General features: G+C 40.7%; 1 protein-coding gene across 2 annotated transcripts in view; it reads right to left on the bottom strand.

Moving 5' to 3' along the window:
- The window catches only part of garem (GRB2 associated, regulator of MAPK1), a 120,021-nt gene that overhangs the window by 82,594 nt on the left and 11,847 nt on the right, over positions 1-25,580 (bottom strand). Inside the window, exon 1 of one of the 2 annotated variants that reach the window (XM_048596323.1) lies at positions 25,090-25,165. The exons of the other annotated variant lie outside the window; for it this stretch is intronic. The gene's annotated coding sequence lies outside the window, so the exon portion shown is untranslated. Of the gene's footprint in view, positions 1-25,089; positions 25,166-25,580 lie in introns of those variants that run through there. 2 annotated transcript variants of the gene reach the window in all.

The raw sequence follows: 25,580 nt of genomic DNA, 5'->3' as shown, positions 1-25,580 counted from the left end.
GCTTTCAATACATGTAAGTGTACCACACTGCAAGACTAACAATCCTAAATTGGTTGTCAATGTTTCTTTGCACGCTCAGGATTATCCAACAAGTATTGTCCAATTGCAGAATCACATCTGATGTCTGATATTTATGAATTTGAGAGCACAGGGTGGTTGAGTATGGTCAGTACCTTACTTGCTGTGAATAGCCAAAGAGATATGCTGCTGAAATGATCCACTACTCTTTGGGTTACACGGTCTAAATACCTGACATCATACCAGCACTGAAATGCATATGCCACGCTACTCTTTTGTAAGACAGGTAGAATCATTGGCTTGATGGCACCATCCTGTTAGTGATATTGTTTGAAGGATAACTATTGGTCGGAGCACCCAGTATAACTCTGTGAAATAGTGATTTCAGATTAGTTACACCTATCAGAGAGTGCAGTTAGGGTTTAACATCTTATCCAAAATACAAATGAGGGTGCAGTTGAGCACAGCCATTAGTTACAGAAATGAACAAAGGGTAAAGGTCAGGCAGTTAGGATGTTTAAAGTTCAATTGTAATTGAATTGGATGATACTTCATTCCAAAGGTGGACACAGAAAAGGGATGGTTTTGAGATGTGGAAGGGGAAATCAGTATGGAAAGTGATAGAAGGAAGTGTGGCTTTATCTATCATTGATACAAAAAGTAGCAAGGGCAACAAGGTAGTAAGGTCTATACAGTGGTCATGAATTAAGTTACAGCCTTTATAAGGAGGAAGATATTAAGGAAGCAAAGGAACAAGCACTGTTGTGGTACAGCAGTAGTGCCCCTACCTCTGGTCAGGAATCTGGTTTCAAGTCCTACCTGTGCCAGATGTGTCATAACCAATTGGGCAAACATTAAATTTCTACAATTACATTTCCACACTGAAATGTTGCAAAGTTTCCACTGCAAGGCAAAATATGCAATCTTAGAAGATTTGGTGATCAGTTTGAAATTGGCGCATTAGCATTTGCAGTTTATCTATTTTGCTTTCCGCACAAGTTTCTTATAAAGCATCTGGCTAACACTTTTTGAAAATTCCAATATTTAACCCTTCAAGTCCAAAGCTATGTGAATGTCACATTAGACAGTATGCCACTGTCTGTGTAATTATAGAATAGACACTATTGCTATTGACTCTCTTAGTTCATTCCAGCATGGCAACATTCACTTAATAGAATAATATGGCTATTATCAGGCCACTTTACTCATACAGCCATCTACAGAACACTGAGCCCAATCATTCCAATACATCTCAGGAGAAATTAAATTCCAAGTGTACTTTTACCCCTTTTTTCCTTAAATTTAGCTAGTTGGCACACCAGTGTTTTAAGTCCATAGTGACTTAAAACAAGTTGTGCTTAATACAGCACTGATATCATGCACTAAACCATCCCTATACCTTCTCCAAGGTCTTAACATCCTCAAAAAGTGTGATTCTCTGAATTATACAACACACTCAAACGAAGGCCTAACAAACGATTTGTAAAACTTTAGCAAGACATCCTTATATTTGTATTCAAGGCTATCATTTACAAAAGATAAACATCAATATTTAACTCTTATAAATTTGCCCTAGTACCTTCAGGGATTTGAGAATGTAACTGTCAGATTACACTGTACTTGCATTTCACTTCCTTTCAACATCAAATTTATCATCTCTCCATGATGTTGGTGTTAAAGTGCACGAGTACACAGTTCTTCACATTAAATTGCTCTTTCACAAAGCTTTCCATTTAACCAACATCAATACACACCTGATGGCTGCTAATAGTCTCTTCATTATTTACTATATTTCCAAGGTCTGAATCATTCACAAACTTCAAAGTTAGACATCCCATATCCGTGTTGAAGTAATTTATATCCATCTGAAGTGCTAATCCTAATACTAATCTCTGGAAAATACAACTTCTTACTTCTTCCTGGTCCCTATTCTCTCCCTCTCATTAGGCACCTCTATTTTGCCAATGTCCCATGAGTATGGCAAGAAGCATGCTCCGTGGTATTCCATTAAAAATCTTTTATAAGTACATATTTACATTACTGCACTACTTTCACCAACTTGCTCTATTAGTTTATATACCTTCAACTAATTTTATTTGGCCAGACAACTTAATTGCCCCTGAACAACTCATATTAATTAATTTTTTAATATTGTCCTCAGCAATGCACTATTTAGTATTTTCCCCATCACTGACGGTAAATTTGAGTTTTCTATAGTTAGCTGCTGGCCATTTCTTTTTGCATAGGTGTGTAGTATCTGCAATTCTCCAGTCTTTTGGCACCATCTCCACAACCAAGGTAGGCTGAAAGACTTTAGGCAGAGATTTGTCTAGTAGCATTCTCGCTTTCCTGAGTGCCTTCAAGACAGTCTTATTGAAGCATACAGACTTCGCACAGAACTGAACAGAAAAGATGGAAGAAACATGTTTACCCTGGTCTAGAACTAAATGTCAAAAGATTTTCAGCAACTGCAATGACAACTTGCACAAATTTTGTTAAGCCATTCAAATGTTGGCAACAGAATCAGTAAAGTGAGAGAAAATGATCAAATATTGAAGTGCATCAGCGTTAATCCAATTAATTCAACCTTGTGAAGTTAACAATGTGTTATCCTGGGCAACAGTGAAGATGTTGCAAAACTTTGTGGTTGGCTATTTATTCAGTTCAGAACTTTGTTTCAATTAATTTTATTTACCAAGTAAAATGTTGCACATTTGCATAATATTGCAGAAAATTAATGCGCTTAAATAAGCAACTGGTAGCAAGCTACCCACATAACTGAGCCAAAATTGTAAATTGTTTTTATCAGCATATCCAGTAGCAGCTGTATCATGTCTTTTGTTTTTACAGTTGGAATTTATAACATGATATACCAGTTCAGCAAAGGAGTTTGCCAAGAACCAGTTTAGTTAAATCATGACTGTATCGTACACCTGGTAGTTGAAAGGCACATCCAGTATCTCACCATTGGTAGAGGAAGGATTACAAGCTGTTGGAACGTCATTCACCAACCATTTGGTGATAAATTAATGAACCAACTCAGCATGAATGAACACATAATCTACACTGAGATAGTAAGAACTACAGATGCTGGAGTCAGAGATAACACAGTGCAGAGCTGGAGGGTCACAGCAGACTAGACAGCATCAGATGAGCAGGAAAGTTGACGTTTCAGGTCGGGACCCTTCTTCAGAAAAGGTGTGTTTTAGAGGCTTAGAGGAGATGGAGACCAACCTAATTCTTCAAAAAAAATCTTCACAATTTACTCTTCTTCCTCACAAAGAACACTGCTGTCTCATCACATTCCTGAATGTTAGTAATTCATTGTCATTTTCATCTGAAATAACACTTTCAAATCATCCTATAAGGGGTCCCTAAGATATAATCAGGAAGTGTCTTTTAAACAAAAAGGCAATATTGCAAATCTGAGACAAAGATGCTAGCCAGGAAAAGGCAGTTTTAGAGGTTTAGAGGAGATGGAGACCAAACTAATAACTAGGCAGATAAAAAAATTTAACACAAAGGATCAGGTACACACCAAAACACTCTGAAAAAAGGGAATGAAATAGCTGAAAATCCCTATTCAATAAGAAAATGGTTCTAAAAATAATACCCAAGGAAAAGCATGTTACTGAGTTAAAGTTAGCAAAGCGGAGAAAAATAAAAGGAAAAATAACTAAACCATAGAAGAGGTGTATCAAGGGAGATTAAAAGGCTAAGTATATGGATAAAAAGGGCAGCATAAGAGGGTGATAGTTAAAAGAGCATAAAAAGGAAAAAAGGTTGATGTAGGAGATAGGCACTTAATGTAACCATAAAATCATACAATTAGCTGCAGCAAAAAAGGAGACCATTGGCTTATCAGGTCCTTGCCAGGTCTCGAAAAGCTGATACCACTCCCTATCTTTTCACTGTAGCCCTGCAAATTATCTTAAGGTAACTATCCAGTTCTCTTTTGAAAACTGCAAATTAATTAGCAACAACCACACTCTTAGGTAGAGCTAAATTCTAATCAATTTTTACATAAAAGAGGCTCCCACTGTGCCCTGGTTTCTTTTACCTCTTATTCCGGACGCTTCCACCAATGAGAACAGTTTTTCATTACCTACTCTGTCCAGGTTCCTCAATTTTGTTCAGCTCTATCTTATATTCCCTGAAGACTGCTACTTTGTGCAGCGGGGTGGGTGGGCTGGAGAGGGGGCTGTGCAGCACATCTCACGATCCTCCACACACCTCTCAGCCACAAAGTCCAGGCCTTCTCAACCATCGATCAGTCCTGAGCACACATGCAGCTGCTTCCACAGCACTGGACGTTTGCTGGGGTAGACGGAAGAAATCAGGTTGCACGTCTGAAGTTCAAGGAGAGGGAGTTTGTAGTTTACGTTTATGGTCTGCAGCACAGAAGGATTAGCACAAAGTCCGAAAAGCATGCGGCCAGTCCAGAACAACATGATGCAAATAGCAATATATTTCCCTTTTATATTTTAAACCTTGTTTTCTTAAGTTTAAAATATGTCTGAAAGTAAAGCAAAGGATTCAAGCTCCTTAAAAACAGTCTGCGCACATTTAAAAAAGTGACGTCTTTGTGAGATCATTGAAACTAAAATGGTAACTTCAACACACGAACAGTAGGTACAAATGCATGAGTTTTTCACTTTCCATAAAACTAACGATGTCCTATGCACTCAGCATATCTGACAGCATCTGTGGACAGAAATGTATGTTTCAGGCCCTTCCTCAAAACACTTGTTCCGTTCTATAGATGGGTCGGTCACTGGACTTGAAACATTAACTCTGCTTTCTCACCACAGATGCTGCCAGACCTGCTGAGTTTTTCCAGCAATTTCTGATTTTATTTCTGACTTCCAGCATCTGCAGTTCTTTAGGCTTTTTTGTGTCCTATGCACTATTTGCCCTGAAGCAAATTCAGGAATTGAGTTCAGCACTGGGGAAAAAAGGCATGTAACATTTACAAATAGGACTATTTAAAGCAGAATTCGAATCAAAATGTACATATATTTTCTGTTGTTAGGCTACAAAACCACAACAAAGGTGACATTTTATGAATGTTATCTGAAATGACAGGAAATCATGAAGGGTGGAGCACACAGCACAAAAAGACAAATCCCAATATGGTGAAAGTTCTAATTGATAATAAAGTGCTTGCAAGTAGGATAAATGTGCCTATGCTTTATCTGTGCAAGATATTCATGGTCATGCAGCAAAATACGCAATTAAGAGATGGCACAGCAAGAATCACGCCTTTGAATTTGTGGAGTGCATTAACTTAGTCACACAGAAACATTTCCTGGATGAATTGCAAAAATCATATTTTCATGTATTCATAGTAAACTATTGTACAGTCATTTTGGCACAAAGAAATTTTGATTTTGCACATCAAGTTTCAACCAAAATCTGAACTTGTTTACAAGACTGTCTTTACAAGAATTTTAAGACTGATTGCTCATGACAGTGCCTTCGTTGTAACAGGGATTAAGCAATTATATGTTAACAGTGACCTTGATTTATAGATGATTTCTGAGCTTCTGTTATACATAGAACTAAAAATGGTAGCTACGGTGTTGTAAGTGTACGCTAACCGTTTTACAGGCCAGTAGTGTTTCTCACAGAGAAAAGCTGGAAATAGATGATGCCTGGAGATCTGAAAATATGCATGCTAATGAGACACTTCTAGATATTTTCTAATCAACTTGTTCAGAAATGTGGACAAGGGACTTGAACCCTGGTCTCCTAGCCCAGAGGGTGGGATACAATCACTCCACCACAAGAACCTTGATTTGAAGCGATTCTATGAACAGTGTACAGTGTTCAGCAGGTCATCTTTGAAGAAAGGGCAAAGCAGTAGCATTTTAACCTCAATGAACTGAGGAGGCTAACGTCTTGATCAATCATTGCATTTATTCTTTTGTTCTGTGCAATGATCTAATAACTGAATATATGGCCTGGAAATGCCCAAAAGCCACAATAATGCATGACAATGACCAACCCAAATAATGTTCCAGGTCAACTTGCATCACTGTGCAAATTTTTTCAGCAAAATTGTTTGATGAAATTGAAAGTATGTAATTGGAAAAGGCCAGAATCAATAAACTGAAGACTCGGTATCTATGTGAACATGTTAATTGAAACAATGAAGTTCGTGAAGTCCTAGCTGCACTAGACAGTGATATTGACATTGCTGCTATCTTTAATTTATTTCACTGCTTTGTGACCATCTGGACAGCAGATTTTCGGAAAAGTAATTACTGGAGTGGCATGAATTTGGTCAGCTGAAATCATCAAGACAACTGATTACGAATTTGAAAAAAAGACAACATTATGCAACTGATATCAACATATTCAACTCATAACCAACTACAAAGAAAGTGTGACCACAACTAAATGTAAACAATACTCCTATTTCAGATTTACGGTTATGAAAAAAGTCAATAGCGGTTCCATTCAGATATTCAATGATTTGGTGGATTATGCCCTAAAAAACAACACATTTCAAGTAAAGTTCATTCCTCTAGACATTTGTGCAATATTTCAGGCAGCAAATGCTGACTGAAAAGCATGGATTTATCTTAATGAACATAGAGTCATAGAGTCAGAGTCGTACAGCACTGAAACAGACACTTTGGCCTGATTGTCCATGCCAACCAGATGGGACTAGATTAATCTAATCCCATTTGCCAGCATTTAGCCCATATCCCTCTAAACCCTTGCTATTCATATACCCATCCAGATGCCTTTAAATGTTGTACCAACCTCCACCACTTCCTCTGGCTGTTCATTCCATATATGCCGCACCCTGTGAGAAGTTGCTGCCTCTCGGGTCCCTTTTAAATCTTAAACCTATGCTCTCTAGTTTTGGACTCCCCTACCCTGGGAAAAAGACCTGACAATTCACCCTATCCATGATACTCGTGATTTTATAAACCTCTACATGGTCACCCCTCAACCTCCTACACTCCGGGGAAAATAGCCCCAGCCTATAGAGCCTCTGCTTATAGCTCAAACTCTGGCAACTTCCTTCTAAATCTTTTTTGAACCCTTTTAAGTTTAACATCATCTTTCTGATTGAAGGGAGACCAGAACTGAACACAGTATTCCAAAAATGGCCGAAGCAAAGTCCTATACAGATGCAGCACGACATCACAACTCCTATAGTTAATGCACTGACCAATAAAGGCAAGCATACCAAACACCTTCTTCACTATCCTGTCTACCTGTGACTTAAAGGACTGATGAATATGCATCCCAGGTCCCTTTGTTCAGCAACACTCCCAGGGCCCTACCATTAAGTAGGCGTGTCCTGTCTCCATTTGCCTTACCAAAACTCAACATCTCGCATTTATCTAAATTAAACTTCATCTGCCGCACATTGGCCATCAGACCATCTATCAAGGTCCTATCGTACTCGAAGATAATCTTCTTCATCATCCACGACACCACCAATTTTGGTGTCATCTACAAACTTACTGGCCATACCTCCTCTATTCACATCCAAATCATTTATATAAATGACAAAAAGCAGTGAACGCAGCACTAATCCTTGCAGCACACCACTGGTTAGAAGCCTTCAGTCCAAAGAACAACCTTCTAACATCACCTTCTGTCTCCTACTTTCAAGCCAATTTTGTATCCAAATGGCTAGCTCTCGGTAGATTCCACGTGATCTAACCTTAATAATTAGTCCATAATGCGGAACCTTGTCGAATGCCTTACTGAACTCTATACAGACACGTCCACTACTCTGCCTTCAATCTTCTTTGGCACTTCATAAAATCATAGAATCCCTAGTGCGGAAACAGGCCGTTCAGCCCAAAAGGTCCACCATCGCCCCTCCGAAGAGTTTCCTACCCAGATCCATTCCCCCCACCCTTTCCCCATAATCCTACATTTCCCATGTCTAACCCACCTAACTTACACACAACTGGACACTACAGGGAATTTAGCATGGCCAATCCACCTAACCTGCACATCTTTGGACTTCTTCAAAAAAAAAACTCAAACCTCCCCCCTCACCCCCATCCAAGGCCCCAAGAAGACTTTCCACATCAAGCAGATGTTCACCTGCACATCTGCTAATGTGGTATACTGCATCCGCTGTTCCCGTTGTGGCCTCCTCTACATCGGGGAAACCAAGCGGAGGCTTGGGGACCACTTTGCAGAACACCTATGCTCAGTTCGCACTAAACAACTGCACCTCCCAGTCGCGAACCATTTCAACTCCCCCTCCCATTCCTCAGACGACATGTCCATCCTGGGCCTCCTGCAGTGCCACAACGATGCTACCCGAAGGTTGCAGGAACAGCAACTCATATTCCGCTTGGGAACCCTGCAGCCCAATGGTATCAATGTGGACTTCACAAGCTTCAAAATCTCCCCTCCCCCCTACCGCATCCCAAAAACAGCCCAGCTCGTCCCCACCTCCCTAACCTGTCCTTCCTCCCACCTATCCCCTCCTCCCACCCCAAGCCCCACCCCCATCTCCTACCTACTAACCTCATCCCGCCCCCTTGACCTGTCCGTCCTCCTTGGACTGACCTATCTCCTCCCTACCTACACTCACCTCTACTGGCTCCATCCCCGCCTCTTTGACCTGTCTGTCTCCTCTCCACCTATCTTCTCCTCTATCCATCTTCTATCCGCCTCCCCCTCTCTCCCTATTTATTTCAGAACTGCCTTCCTGCACCTCTGATGCTGCTTGGCCTGTTGTGTTCATCCAGCTCTACACCTTGTTATCCCAGATTCTCCAGCATCTGCAGTTCCTGCTATCTCTTCCCACACACAAAGCCCTGTTGACGATCCCCGATCAGTCCGTGCCTTGTAAAGTACACATAGATCCTATCCCTCAATCTCTTCCAACAACTTACCCACTATTGACATCAGGCTCACCAGTCTATAGTTCCCTGGCTTATCCTTACCACCCTTCTTAAATAATGGCATCACTTTAGCCACTCTACACTCTTCCAGCACCTCATCCATGGCTATCAACGATACAACTCGATTAAATCAAAATCTAGAAGTAGATCACTCGGACAAGATGATGCAAATTAAGTCATACATTTCATCTTGCCAAAGTATCAACTTGATCGCAGCATACAATCAATGGGGAGCAAATAAAGAAATAAATATACATGCCAAAAGCTGGCAATAGAGCACTGAAGAAATTACTAATGCATTTTTGGTTGTGAATTATCCATGGTGTACCTAGCAGCACCACTAAACGAATATCCAAACTTCGAAGATGAACAAATACTTTTTTTTGTTTTAGCAGGTAGAATATATGTAACTGTAAAACGTAATAAATGCACAGTTTCAATTGTTAACAAAGGTACTGCAAGAAATATGTCACATGACTTCCATTCAATGATTGCTCTAGTTTAAGCATAGCACTCAGACAACTCAGTGTTCTGTATAGCCACCACAAAACTTTGAGGGAAAACTGCCTCCATCTCCTTTCAATCATTTTTTTCTGTAACGTTAATTTTGCCATCCTGATGCAGGGCATCTTAAATCAAGGAATTTAAAAAACTATTTTCTCCTCTTATGCACAGGGTGAATGAAACAAAAAGAATTATCATAGGTAGATGTAGAGAATAAACATTTAAAAATTAAGTGACATTAAAACATTTATTGGAATTAAAAACACAAAGCAAAAAAAACATAAGAAAAAAACCTTGCAAGCAATATCAAAGCTTTAAAACTAAAAGCAAAAGTCCAATTAGCAGTGGATTAAAGTGAATAACGGTGTTATGATCATAGCTGAATGTCAGATCCCAGACGGTACCTGGCTTGATAAAACCAAAACAGTTCAAAATATGGCACAAACTGGTGTATTGCTTAAACACAAGCATGCAAAGCATATTTTGCTTTGACAACAAAACAAAGTTTATTAACAAAAGAAATGTTAAAATAGAATAAACAAAGGCACATAAAACAAATTCAAAGGTTTTTAAAAATGTAGCAAAAGTATAATCCCATTAATTTTAAAATACTCCTTCATGAACTGAAAATAAACAATACAACTCATATATAGCACCCAAAGCATACTCAATACACCACCTGGACAATACTCGCACCAGAGTCCCTGTGTTTCACACCTGGGCAGGTTTGAGTCACTTGCCACTTCAGCCTTTTGAGTAGAACTGCAGGTGGCTCCAGGAAGAAGCTATCACAGACACCTAAATGCACTCAGCTTTAAGTAACCACTCCAGGGTTTTAACCCAACCTCTGACTGGGGACAAAATATTAACTCTTCACTCCGAGGTAACTTACTCGACTATATATTGTTCTCTTCTCAAGAGAATTGGTTAATACAGCCACCCTATTCCAAAGGCTTCACAGCCAGACACACAAACGTAAAAACTGAAACCCAAAAGTTTCCCTCTCTAACAAATGGATAATTCCCTTAAGCTTAAAAAACACAAGTTCCAGAAGTCCCCAGCAAACTTTGAGGCCCCATTATTTATCTTGCTGGGTCACAAGTAATCTGAAGTAAAATGAACAAACTCATTCACTCTGATGCCCCTAAAAGAAATTGGCATGATACAGAAATACTTGAATTCATTATTTAAATTTAGACACAGGAAACTCACCAGTTAATAATCCACAAACCAGAAACCCAAACTGACACCAGATGATACGAAAAATATACAAATTCCAGGTTACATCACCAAGGGAAATGTGAACTTGTTAAAGACAGATGCGGAATATTGAGAAAGCGTCACCAGACCCGAAACGTTAACTGTGATGTCTCTTCACTGTTGCTGCCAGACCTGCTGAGCTTTTCCAGGAAATTCTGTTTTTGTTGTGGAATATATGATAGCTGGACTAAGGAAATGATACAGTACAATGAAGAAAGGAAGGCATTTAGGAGCAGCACCAGGCATACGTAAAATTCGGGGCTGGGGGGTGGAGAATTGGTGGTAGGGGTGATGGTGGTAAGCACAGCAGTCCAAAAGACAAGACTGAAGCATTTCCAACTCTCTTCAGCTAGAACTGCACAAGATCGATCCATCACTTGCTCCTCCTGACGTCATCAACATCACAGTTGCCAGTCTTTAATTGATTTGGGTTACTCCAAGTGAACAACTGAAGACACTGGAACTTGACAACACTCTCACAATGGTACTAAAGATCTGCATTCCTACCTAAGCTGTTTCAGTACATTCATAAAACTGGCATGTACCTGACAACGTGGAAAATTCCCCAGGTTCATACAGTCATGGTCATCATTAAACTCTTAATTGCAGAATTTTATTGAATCAAATTCCACCATCTGCCATGGTGGGAGTCAAACCCAGGTCTCCAGATTAACTACCCAGCGAAAATATCACGAGGCCAGTGCCTCCCCTCTTATTTGTATACACGTGCTATACAAATACCAGATAATAATCATCACCCCTTGACACTCAACGGCACTACCATCATTGAATCCCCAACCATCACCATTCTGCTGGCAAGTGAACATTGACCAAAAGCTGATCTGGGCCAGACAGATAAATAACTGTGGCTAGATGAGCAGGTCAGAGGCTGGGAACTCTACTGAATAACTTGCTTCCTGTCTCCCTGATGTCCAACATCTATAAAGCACAAGTCAAATCTACCACCATAAATATTCACTCCCTCCAACACAGTCTGCAGTGGTAGCAATGTGTACCACATACAAGATGCACTGCAGCAGACACAGAAACATAGAAAATAAGAGTCAGCCAGTAGCTTCAAGGACATTGCGACAACTCATCAAGGCTTCTTCCACAACATCTTCTAAGCTCTTGATCTCTATCACCGAGAAGGACAACAACAGCCGATGCATATGAACACCAACACCTAGCCCTATGATATTCTAATTTTATTGCCATTCCGTCACTACCACTGGGTCAAAACCACGGAACGCTCTTCATAACAGCATATTGATGTATCTGCACAAGATGGATTGCAGACTGGTTCGCTGTCTATTCTGATGTAATCTTGGTTTTGCCAAAGACAGACATGTACCACGTGAGGAATTTTTTCGAAAATATTTTATTTCACCCTTTAATTTCAGATACAGTAGACCCAGCACATAACACTGAGCATAAAACCTTAAAAGAAAATAAAGACTTGCATTTATATTATATTTGCACAAACCTGGGATATCCCAAAGTACTTTAAAAGCTGATAACAGATCAATTGAACTGTTGTCATTTTTGAAATTTAGGGAAATACAGAAGCTGGTTTGCATGCAGAAAGCACGAACAGACAGCAAACAGGCATACATGCCCAGATGATCTGTGTTCTGTAATGCCACTTAAGGAATGACTATTAACACAGAAACAAGAAATCTCTGTTGTTCATTATAGTGTTCTGGGGATTCTTAGCACCCAGCCAAGGGTACACTTCAATCTCTATTGATGCAGCAAACACTCAATACAGCAAAAGATCATTAGCATGAACTTTGAGCTTCTGTTGCTAGAATGAGACTTAAACCACTAAATTGTTCACTTAAAGATAAATGTGCTACAAGGAACCAAGACTGACACCTACCTGTCTGCAGTAAAGTGTATTCTGTGTTCAGAATTGAGTGCTGCAGAACTACAGTACCCAAATTACCCCAAATGCCTGGAATCAGACATGCTGGCTAAATTAACTTCACTGCGATGGTTATCTCACACAATAAAACTGAAGACGCAGGAGAAAACAGGATTAGGATCCTCCAAAAGCTAATTATATTGGTCAGCAGCACTTCAGGGATGCAGAACAGAATATTAAATCATACTTAGCACAATTAATTGAAATTTACCACAACATATCAAAGCCATCTAAATCACAGCATTCAGAAATTATGGAACTCATGTTGCTTTTATTATGTCAAGTCAGTTAGTTATGACTCCCACTTAGAGGTATAAAAATAGCAGAATAGTAGCATGTATCTTATATTGTATAGGTGCACACTACTATATTAGTTGCAATTTACATATACTCACAACATTGCCCATCTCAGTTCAACAGCAATATGTCATCTGATCTGGAGTCATATGACAACATAGCTGTGATTGGCCTAGCTTCCTAGCTAAAAGGAACTGTTTGACAGGAAGATGTCAATTAAAAATAAAATCCCTATCTTAAAACTGTTGACTTTGCAAAATCATTCCAAGTACCCCATCAAAACAGTGTTAATGAACAGAATCAGCAGGTGCAACTATCCTTTGCATTCACACAGACACTATTCAGGCAGAGGCCAAAATAACAGTTGTAGAGAGAAGCCACCCGATTAACTACCTATAACCCAAATGAAGGCCAGTACAATTTTCTCCTTTTTTGACAATAACATTTATTTTTAAGCTCCCTGAACAAAAGGTAACCTAAAAGCCCAGTTAAGGACAGTCGACAGTATTTATTGTGGAGGGGGATATGGAAGCTAGAGGACTTGGAGAAATAGTGATACCTTGAAAAGTGTCCCTATTACTGCAACAGGAGGTGCTGGATGTTTTAAAATGCATAAAGATGCATAAAAGCCCAGGACTCGATCAGGTGTTTCCCAGAATTTTGTGGGAAGCTAGGGAAGACATTGCTGGGCTCCTTGCTGAGATATTTGTATCATCGATAGCCGTGGGTGAGGTGATGGAAAACTGGAGGATGGCTAATGTGGTGCCATTATTTAAGAAAGTGGTGAGGAAAACCAGGGAACTATAGGCCGGTGAGCCTGATGTCAGTAGTGGCTAAATTGTTGGAGGTAACAAAGGGTCAGGATTTACACGTATTTGGAAAGGCAAGGACTAGTTAGGGATAGTCCTCACAGTTTTGTGCGTGGGAAATCGCGTCTCACTAACTTGATTGAGTTTTCTGAAGAAGTGACAAAGAGGACTGATGAAGGCAGAGTGGTGGACGTGATCCATATGGACTTCAGTCAGGTATTCAACAAGATTCCACATGTTAGACTGTCTAGCAAAGCTAGATCATGTAGAATCCAGGGAAAGTTAGCCATTTGGATACAAAATTGGCTTGAAGGTAGGAGATAAAAAGTGGTGGTGGATTGTTGCTTTTTGGACAGAAGGCCTGTGACCAGTGGCGTGCCACAACGATTGGTGCTGGGTCCACTGCCTTTTGACATTTATACAAATGATTTGTATGTGAATATAGGGCGTATGGTTAGTAAGTTTGCAGATGACACCAAAATCGGTGAGTTAGTGGACAGCAAAAAAAGGTTACCTCTGAGTGCAATGGAACCTTAATCAGATTGGCAGATGGAATTTAATTTAGATAATGTGAGGTGTTGCATTTTGGCAAGGCAAATCAGGGCAGTGTTGCTGAACAAAGAGACTTTGGGGTACAGATTCATAGTTCTTTGAAAGTGGAGTCACAGGTAGACAGGATAGTGAAGAAAGTGTTTGGTATGCTTGCCTTTATTGGTCAGTGCATTGAATATAGGAGTTGGGATGTCATGTTGCGGACGTACAGGACATTGGTTAGGCCACTTTAGAATACTGCATTCAATTCTGGTGTCCCTGCTAAAGGAAAGATGTTGTTAAACTTAAAAAGGTTCAGAAAAGATATACAAGGATGTTGCCAGGGTTGGAGGGTTTGAGCTATAGGGAGAGGCTGAATAGGCTAGGACTATTTTCCCTCAATCATTGGAGGCTGAGGGGTGACTTTACAAATGTTTATAAAATCATGAGGGACATGGGTAGGGTGAATAACCAAGGTCTTTTTCTCATGGTAGGTGAGTCCAAACTAGAGGGCATAGATTTAAGATGAGAGGGCAAAGATTTTAATGGGACCTAAGGGGCAAGCTTTTCTTGCAGAAGATGGTGCATGTTTGGAACAAGCTGCTAAAGGAAGTGGAGGAGGCTGGTACAATTACATTAAAAGGCATTTGGATGGGTACATGAATAGTAAGGCTTTAGAGAGATATGGGCCAAATGCTGGCAAATGAGGCTACATTAATTTAGGATATCTGGTCAGCATGAATGAGTCAGACTGAAGGGTCTGTTTCCATGCTGTACAGCTCTATGACTCAGCAGAGATTAGGAATAAATCTAGAAATCTCATCCATTCACTGGAAGTGAAATTCCAATAACAAACAAGAAGTTTGACATAGTAGACAAAGTAGCTTGCTTGATTGGCAGCCCATCCATTGCCTTAACAGTTCTCTCCTTCCAATGCAGCAAAGCCCCAGAATGCATACACACAATTTTTCTATGTTGGGAAATGTTGAGTAGATGTTTCCTCTGGGAAGTGCAGCCAATGCCCTGCTGCACAAGGCTGGGTGAGGGAAATACAGGAAGAGAAACAGTGGCAGCAGACTTAATAGTTGGGAGTAGAGACAGAGTTGCTGTGGAGTCAAGTTAAAAATGTCACTGAACAGGTGCAAGATTCCCGGTTCACATTGGCGTCAGCAATAGAGGTAGAAAGAGGAATAGGTCCTACAACAAGGGGGCAGGTAGGAGATTGAAAAGCAAAATCTAAAAGGTTGTAATCTTTGGATAACTTCTGGTGCCATGACCTAGAGTGTGTTTAGGAATAAGCAGATAGAGCAGATGAATGTGTGGCTGATACAGGATAGGAGGCTTTAGGTTCCAGTGTATCTGTTTCTGGGAAGGTGGGATATTTACAGGTCTGTCAGATTTCGCCAAAAAGGGGCCAAAATCCTTGTGAGCAACTTTGCTGGTGCTGTTGACAGGATTTAAACTAATTTGGCAGGCTTGGGATACTGAATGGAAGTACAATAGGGAGTAATAAGCAGATAAATATAAAAGAATAAACAACTCAGTCTGGAAGGCTGAACGTATATGGGCAGCTTAAGGCACAGGGGAGCATGGTAAGGCTGGATGGCATTTATTTTGATGCAAACAGTATGCCGAATAAGGCAGATGAGTTGAGGGTGCTGATCATGGGGGTATCATTGCTATCACAGAGACATAGTTGAGGGAGGCGGAGGATTTGGCAGATCAATATTCCAGGGTATAAAACTTCAGGCAAGAAGGAAGGTTTATAAAAAGGGCAATGGCACTATGCTGATCAATGAATCAATTACTGCAATAAAGGATGATATATTAGAATGTTCTTGACTTGAGGCCATTATGATAGAATTTAAAAGCAAAAAAAGGAGGCAATCGTATTGTTGAAAAGTGTACTATAGACTTCGAAAAAAAGAGTCAGGGAGAAATATAAGGGCAGACATATAAGCAAAAGGTAATAATAATGGCAGATTTTAACTTTCCAAATAGTAACTAGGATAGACAAAGTGTGAAAGGTTTAGAATTCTTAAAATGTAAACAGAGATTTTTAAACTAGCACATAGTAATTCCTAGACAGGATGGTGCTGAACCTAATTTTCGGGGTACCACAGGGGTCGGTGCTGGGTCCCTTGCTGCTTATTGTGCACATTAATGATCTAGACATCAGTGCAGGAGGTTTGATCAGCAAGTTTGCACATGATGCAAAAACTGATGGAGTGGTAAATAGCGAGGAGGAAAGCCTTAGATGACATGATGACATACGCAGACTGGTCAGAAGAGCGAACAGTACTAAATAGAATTTATTCCAGAGAGGTTAGAGGTGATGCAGTTTCTTCTTTTGGGGGGCGGGGGGGTATGCATGGGTGAAGAATACATATAGTCATAGAGCTATACAGCATGGAAACGGACCCTTCCATCCACCTCATTCATGCCAACCAAATATCCTAAATTAATCTAATCCCATTTGCCAGCATTTAGCCAATATCCCTCTGAACTCTTCCTATTCATGTATCCATCCCAGTGCCTTGGTATTCAAACTATCGATGCCCCTCATGATTTTATAAATTTCTACAAGGTCACCCCCCCCAACGCTCCAGGAAAATAGTCCCAGCCTATTCAGCCTCTCTCTATAGCTCAAACCCTCCAGCCCTAGCAACATCCTTCTAAATCTTTTCTGAACCCTTTCAAGTTTCACAACATCCTTCCTATAGCAGGGAGGCCAGAACTGAACACAGTATTTCAAAAGTAGCCTCAACATGACCTCCCAATTCCTATACTCAATCTACTGACTAATAAAGGCCAGCATACCATATACCTGCTTCATATCCTGTCCACCTGGGATTCCACAGAATCTTGGATTTTTGTGTCATATATTTCTTCTGAACTCCATTTACTATTGTTGCGAAACAAATTCTGCTGCTGTTATCCATAGAATCCCTACAGTGTGGAAACAAGCCATTCGGTCCAACAAGTCCACAACGACTCTCCAAAGACCATTCAACCCGGATTCACCCCCTACCATATAACTCTGCAGTTCCCACGGTTAATCCAATTAACCTATACATCCTTGGGCTGTGGGAGGAAACCGGAGCACCTGGCAGAAACCCACACAAACACAGAAGAATGTGCAAATTCCTCACAAACAGCCACCGAAGGCTGGAATTGAATCCAGGCCCCTGGCACTGTGGGGCAGCAGTGCTAACCAATGAGCCATTCTGCCGCCTTCCACTTTCAAGGAACTATGAACCTGCACTCCAAGGTCTCTTTGTTCTGCAACATTCCCCAGGACCTTACCATTAAGCATGTAAGTCCTGCCCCGATTTACCTTTCCAAAATGCAGCACCTCAGGTTTATCTTAAATAAACTCAATGAATGGTAGGACCCTAGAAAGTAACAGAGGATCAGAGGAAGCTGGTGCGCAAGCCAAAAGGTTCTTGGTGGCAACAAAACAGACAAATAAGGTGATCAAGGTGGCATATGGGGTACTTGCCTTTATTTGCCAAGGCATTTGACACCGTTAGTGGTCATTGGTTATGATGGAGCTGTACAAGAGGTTAGTTCGGCCACAGCTGTGCTGTGTGTGCAGTTCTGGTTGCCACATTATAAAGGAGGATGTGACTGCACTAGAGAAAGGGTGCAGGTGAAGATTCATCAGGATGTTGCCTGAGCTGGAGATTTTAAACTATAAAGAGGGAGGAGATAGGTTGGAGTTGTTTTCCTTCAAGCAGAGAATACTGTGGTGGGGGGGGGGGGGCGGGGGTGAATGAGGAATGATCGAGGTATACAAAATTATAACAGGAAAAGATAGGCATATAGAAAGAAGCTTTACCCCTTAGGACAAGGATCAATAATCAGGATACATAGATTTAAGTTAACAGATAGGAAGTTGAAACAGAATTTAAGGAAAACTTTTCAGCCACAAAGTGGTTGGCAGTTGGTAGTACTCTGACTAAAATGTAGTAGAAACAGAAACTATAAAATTTTAAAAAAGTATTTAGATGAATATTTGAACTGACATATCCTACAAAGCTACAGACCAAGTGCTGGAAAACTGGACTAGATATGGTGACCACTGAAATCACAATGGACCAAATGGTGCCTTTCCATGCTGTAAACCTCTCCCTGCAATACTGGTGACTTACCATATTTTACTATGATCAAGAGTTAAGTGATGTGGCTGTAAATAGTCAAGTTCGATTTGTCCTGCTTTTTGCACAAAGAATATCCTGGGGCAATTTTACACTTTATCAGATAGATGCCAGTCTTGTGCTGTACTGGAACATGTTGGTTAAAAGCACAAATAGTTCATCAGTATTTTTAATAGCATCAGGGCCTTTGCAACGTCTCCAATCATTTCTAGATATTACAGGATAAAACCAACTCACTGAAGGCTGGCATCTACAATGTTGGGGACCTACAGACAAGGCTGCAACAGATCACCCACTTGGCACTTCTGGCTGAAGGTGGTTAGAAGCTTTTCAGTATTGTTTTATTGTAGTGATGAGCTATGATCCCCCATACTTGCAGGTAGGTATATTTACGGAACTTCTTCCTTCTTTCCATTAGTCAATTAATTCTGCATCATTGTTCACAATGGAATAAGGGAGGGGTGCAGAGTTTTAATCTAATCCTTTGATTGTGGGCTTGCTTAGCTCCATCCCATGATCCTTTTGCTAGGTGGCATGGAAGTAACCTGTTCTGTAACTAAAAATGAGAGTTCAGTTTGAAGTTATGTCCATTGCTGTTTCTGGCATGCCCTTCTGTTTCACAGACTGGGAATGAATACACCTCTGCAGTTGATGGTCCAGAGGCTCATTGATTCCCAGTTCAAACTGCTAGCTCTGTCCAAAATCTCTCATCTTGCTTGGTGGTCAAGCCACATAATACATTGAGGTGGCATTGTTGTCATGTGACTGGGTTAATAATTCAGAAACACAGGCTAATTCCCCGAGAACATGGATTTAATTCCGACCACAGAACCAGTAGAATCTGAATTCAGAAAATAAAGCTGGAATTGAAAGCTAAACTCAGTAATGACAGCCATGAAATTATCACAATTGCTGTAAAAACCCAAATAGTTCACGAACATCCTTTGAGGGGAAATCTACCATCTTTACCTGGTCTGGCCTAAATGTGACTACAAACTCACAGCAACGTGACTGACTCTTTACTACACTCTGAAATGGATTAGCAGCCCATTCTGTTCAAGGGAATTAAGGGTAGGCATTGAATGCTGGCCTTACCAAGTCCCCTGAAGGAATTTAAAAAAATAAGGTTGTCCTCAATGTGACCATAGAATTTGTCTCCAAAGGACTGTGCTGTGGTTGCTCCTACAAATACAACGTGTGTGTAACAAGGCAGATTGTTTGAAATGACGTTAGGTTGGTCTTGCCCTCTTGTTGGGTCTCCTCAACATCTTGCGCAGACACAGTCTTGCAGCTATGTGCTTCAGGCCTGACCACCAGTGGTGGTCCTATCTACTCTTGGTAAAGGACACAGAATTGTCACTCAAAGTGCATTCTGCACGCTTGCTGCTCTCCTAATCGGTATTTCAAATGGAGCAGTCCTGACGTATCAGTCAAGAGCTCAGAGAGATGGGGATTGGCGGTAAATGGTAATTGGAAGGAGGAAACTTCCTGGCATTTCTGGCTTGATGCTATGGGACTGGAGTCAGTATTGAGGAGCCTCGAGACAACTCCCTCCTGACTGCATAAGACTGTGCTGTCACCTCTGGTCAAAGATCCAAGGTTGGTTACGATCATGTCTAGAACATTGTCATACATTACAATGCCACATTGTTACTTGACTAGTGTGTGAACCAGTCTAGTGGTGTTACCTTAGTGGGCTCAGGTTCTGGCATTGGCAATGAGGTAGCAGCTTCAGAATCAGCTGGCTGGTGAAGGAAGGACGTTTTGGGAGGCTGCTGCAGCAAAGGAGGTATTGGTCCATTCCTTGTTGCCATTGTGGCTGCATCCTAGTAGATGCAACAAAGAGGTGGTCCACTCCAGCTGCATGATGGTCTGGCCCAGGATTCCAATGGCCCTGCATTCAGCAGCTTTGATGTTGGCTTTCCGCAGCAATGAATAATGTGGATCCTGTCTTTTTCTCGAAGATGGACTTTGTCTTAATTTTTTTTAAAAAAAAAATCTTATTCCTGTTATTGATATAAATGCCAGGGTATAGCAACTTAAACACTTTTCACTGGATTTTTTGTAAAAATACAAGTGACAATTACGATTCTATTTTAAGATGTTACTAGGGAGGACTATGCACGATCAATGAGAGTATGTCATTGGTTAATTCTGGTGCCTAGAACATTGTGATATTTTCCATGCAGTTTCAATCCTTTTAGACTTGGTAGCAATTTGATTCAAATGAGTGCCTTGCTAAACCTTTTCAAGGGATTGCTGAGGATCTGGAGTCACAGGTAGAACAAATCAGATTTCCAACGAACCAGACACATTTCTTACATCAACAATGGTTTTATGGTCACCATTGCTGGGAATAGCTTTTAATTCCAGATTTATGACATGAATTTGGAATCTACTAGCTGCCATAATAGTACTTGAATTGATGTCACCTGGGCCTCGAGATTATTGGTTCAGAGATGTTACCACAATGATGCCACCTCTCCTATTCTAAATGGACCAGCCCTCCTACTCTGAATGACAGTGACAAATGGAAAATGATTTTGGCAAAACAGCATGAAATGGTGAGTTTAGAATCAGGACACATGAACAGAGACAGTAAAATATTCAAACTAACAGTGCAACTGATTGTTTGAAAATGATATTAAGACAACCATTTCAAATGTTTCTCATTTGCTGCAAATGTAGTCCTACAACACCACCACAGAATTGAACTCTGCCACCCACACATTAAAAAGCCACACCCATAAAGTCAGCTCTTATTCTTGCTGCCAGAAGTTGCAAGTTTGGCAGGTGCTAGTAGGAGTGCTGCAACTCCACCCTTGTAACATGATGCAACAACATTACAGAGCATTCAAACAAGTATTTTTCTACAAGGTTCATCTGTTTTTGACTCAAAGTGCTTGATAAACAATGCCACCTCTGCACAGCAAGCTTTTAAAAACATTTGCTTCTTCCCAACTTTCCAGCATCAGCACTGTTTACTTTTGCACTGTACTCAATGCCTCTTATTTAAAGTAGGTTTCCACATGTTAGAAACCACACAATTTAGACAAGAATTTAGTCACAATATCCACTTGCAAGCTACCCTTGGAAAAGAAACTATTTTGGCTGCTCACAGAACTAATAGTAAAGTAAAACTCTCAGCTCTTCTTAAAAATCCAACAGTTGTCTAACAAGATGCAGTTATAGCCACAGAAATGAACTGTTTTTGCAAGTTCCATCAATACTTTTTTTCAAATTCATGTGATTCAAAACAAAACTATAGAATGAAGGTACTCAGCCTATCACAACTGAAATGACTCTTCAATTAAACTTTTACTTTATTGCTTGCAAAATACTCCCCCACTTCTCTTGTCTCATTTAATTCCTGAAAGACAAACCCAACCTTCCTAGCTAATTGGGCTAGAAATGTGGTAGAAATGGAAGTTCTCTGTTACACATCTCAGGAATACCTCATTTGCACCCGCTACCACATTATCCTTTACGTGTATTATCAAGGCTCAAAAGCACTGGGGTAGTAGGCATAGAGATAACAAGGTGTAGAGCTGGATGAACACAGCAGGCCAAGCAGCATCAGAGGAGCAGGAAAGCTGACGTTTTGGGCCTAGACCCTTCACAAGCTTCAAAATCTCCCCTCCCCCAAATTTGGTCCTAAAACCCATCAAATGCCTGAGAAAATTCAAATTCACAAGTGACCATGAAAAATTCACACCCCTCACCCCCACCTCCAAAAGTAGAATTGAGAGAATCAGCAAGGAGCTGCTCCAAGTTCATTCTCTTCCATTCTAGCTGCTGATAGGCTTGTTCTCTCTGAGTGACCCTAATATTGGAGGAGAAGCTGGGGAAGTGAGTGGTCACCATGTGCATGTTGCTGAGGCTACAGGTGGTCGAATGCGGGCCTTGAAGGGAGTTGCCTTTAGACAAAGAGAAGGTGCAGGACAAGAAGGAACTGCAAAGCATATGAGGCAGTTGAGAGAGACTGCAAGGCCAGGAAGGAAAGGGACGACCCAGGGCTGGGAGAGAGGGGGTTTTAAGTGCAAGACAGAGAGATGGTGATAACAAGGGCAGGATGGAGGAGGGAAATACTGAATACATAGGAAACAAAATAGTTTTAAAACTGTGAAAGTAATACACAGCTAATCTGGAGCCAGGAAAATTTCATACGCTGAAGAAATGAATTTCTTGAAAATGAATATGGAACTTCCAACTTGTGGCTTCCATTCCTTTTCTTGTGACAATTTAAATAGTATGGTTTCTAGCTAATAATTTCCACGATCAGCAAGGAACGATCACATCTGGAGGGAGGCACAGCCCAAGTGACTGCGCTTTTCAGGGATTTTGGAGCAGGGTAGGAGTTCAGTGCAGAGATGTAAAGGCATTTTGCTTCTTTTGGCTCATAGTTTGTAAGGTATTTTTAACAGGATAAATTGAAGTCCAAAGTAGGGGGCTGGGCACGAAGAGCGACATCACAGGAAAACTAAGTTCATTGGTTGGTAATAGCTGCTAACCTGGCTATTATAAATATATTATTGTCTAATATTCAGACAAACTAAGGTGGCTTAAGGCAGATATGTCCTCTGATCCTGATGGTTTGCATTCTAGAATACTAAAAAACTAGCTACAGAGGTAGAGGATGCGTTAATAGTAATTTTCCAAAAATGATTGGATTCTGGAGAAGTATCAGAGGACTGGAAAACTGCCAACATGACACGCTATTCAAAAAGGAAGGCACGCAAAAAATGGTTAACTATAGACCAATTAGGTTAATATCTATTGCTGGAAAAGTATTTGGAATCAATTATTAGGGAAGTAATAACCAAACATTTGAAAAATCATAATATAATCATGCAGAATCCATATGGTTTCATGAAAGGGAAATCATGTCTGATTAATTTATTAACTTTTTTTGAGAATGTCTCAAGCAGAGAGGATAGACAGGAACCAGTCAGTGTGTTCTATTTGGGCTTTCAGAAGGCATTCAACAAGGCACCTCACAAAAGGTAAACTCATAAGTTAAGAGCCAATGGTGTTGAAAGTAGTATATTGACAGAGAATTGGCTCATGAGCCAAGTGGGGGATAAGGAGTTCTTTTGCAAGTTGATGATCTATGATCAGTGAGATTCCACAAGGATGTACAGGTTAAGTCACTTGGCAGTGCTAAAAAGATTGCCCTGTAGTGTCTAGGAAGGGGATTGTTTCATTGGAGGCAGATCAGAGAAGGTTTACTCAGAGGATACCTGGTATGTAGGGATTGTTGTATGAGCAAGCCTAAACAGGTTGGGACCCTATTCAGTGGAGTTAAGAAGAATGACAGGTCATCTCATTGCCACATATGGAATTCTTAAGGGGCTTAACAGAGGAAATGCCAAGAGGATGTGTATCCTCAAGAGATAGACTAGGACCAGAGGGCGTAGTCACAGGATAAACAGGTACCAATTTAATACTGAGATGAGGAAGAATTTCTTCTGAGGGTTGGAACTCTTTGCCGCAGAATTGTGGGCAGAGTCCTTGTGCATATTGAAGGCCGAGATAGACAGAATCTTGATCGGCAGGAGAATTTAGGGTCATGGTGAAAATTCGGATCAGCCAAGCTCTTATTCAATGGTGAAGCAGAATCAAGGGACAAAATAACCTGATTCTGTTGTTATTCCTTATGGTCTTCTGGTATGTGATGTTTTCTGGTATGTGATGTTTTCTGGTGTTTTGCCTTTAAGCTTAGTGGAATTTAGAAGAAGTCATCAATATCTTCGATCAACAAGTTCTCATTCTTTGAGCGTCCATAAACTCTGCACATCAACACAAATTCCGAAAGTATTTATAGAGTGATAGAGATCTAGAGTACAGAAGGCGCTGCCACCCATCAATCTGCACCAATCAAAAACAAGCATCTTACCATTCTAAACAAGAAAAAACCTGCAGATGCTAGAAATCAGAAACTGCTGGAAAAACTCAGCAGGTCTGGCAGCATCTGAAGAGTGAAAATAGAGTTAATGTTTCAGGTCCAGTGACCCTTCTTCAGGAGGGTCATAAGTTCTAAAGAAGGATCACTAGACCTGAAGTGTTACCTCTGCTTTGTCTCCACAGATGCTGCCAGACCTACTGTGTTTTGTCAGCAATTTCTGATCTTGTACCTAACTATTCAAACTTCATTGTCCCACACTTGGCCAACATCCTTGCATGCCTTGGCATTGCAAGTATCCATCTGAATATTTAAATGTTGAAGGTTTCTGTCTCCATCTTCCTTTCTCACAGTGAATTCCCATCAAGAATTCCTACCACCCTCTGGATGAAAAAGAAATTTCCTCTCATCCCCTCTAAACCTCCTGCCCCTTACTTTAAATCTATGCCCCTGGTCATAGATTCGTTCAAAGGGGAAGTTCCTTCTTGTCTACACTAATTTATGTCAACCATGTCCACTTCAGTTTCCACTGCTCCAAGGAAAACCACCCCAATCGTCATTGTGAAAAACTCTCCAGCTCAAGCAACATCCTGATAAATCTCCTCTGCACCCTCTCACATGGAATCGCATCCCTCATATACTTTGGATTACAGAACTGCATACAGTTGTGGCTTAACCAACATTTTAATGGGTTCCAGCAAAACCTCCATGTTCTTAAACTCTAATTCTCAGCTCATAAAGGCAAGTATCCTAAAGACCTTCATAACCACTTTATCACCTGTCCCATTACCTTAAGGGATCAACAGTCGTGCTGACCCTTGGTGCTTCCCAGGGTCCTACCGTTCATTGAGTATACCTTTGCCTTGTTTGTGCATCACCTCACACCAATCCGGATCGAATTCCATATGTCACTGACCAGCCAGTCTATATCTGTATTGTTTCATGACTGCATCACCTAATGAGCGAGTTGATGAGAATGAAAAATCGTAAAGCAACCCTCAAGAAAACATCAACACAAGCTCTTGAAAAGAAATATGTTTTGACTCTGGTTACTATCACAGTCTACATTAGGACAAATCCCTTGTTTGCATGACTTGATAGACAGAACATAGATGACAAGACATTCCTGAAAACCTGATCATTAGGTTCAACTAGTGAGGGTTTGCTACCAGAAAGAGACATCAAAAACTTCTTAGATAACAAGGTGTAGAGCTGGATGAACACAGCAGGCCAAGCAGCATCAGAGGAGCAGGAAAGCTGACATTTCGGGCCTAGACCCTT

The sequence above is a fragment of the Rhincodon typus genome, chromosome 4, assembly GCF_021869965.1.
Source record: "Rhincodon typus isolate 14 chromosome 4, sRhiTyp1.1, whole genome shotgun sequence".
In the NCBI taxonomy this organism is placed as follows: domain Eukaryota; kingdom Metazoa; phylum Chordata; class Chondrichthyes; order Orectolobiformes; family Rhincodontidae; genus Rhincodon; species Rhincodon typus.
The sequence above is the reverse complement of the archived record's forward strand: the minus strand, read 5'-3'. Positions and strand labels throughout refer to the sequence as shown.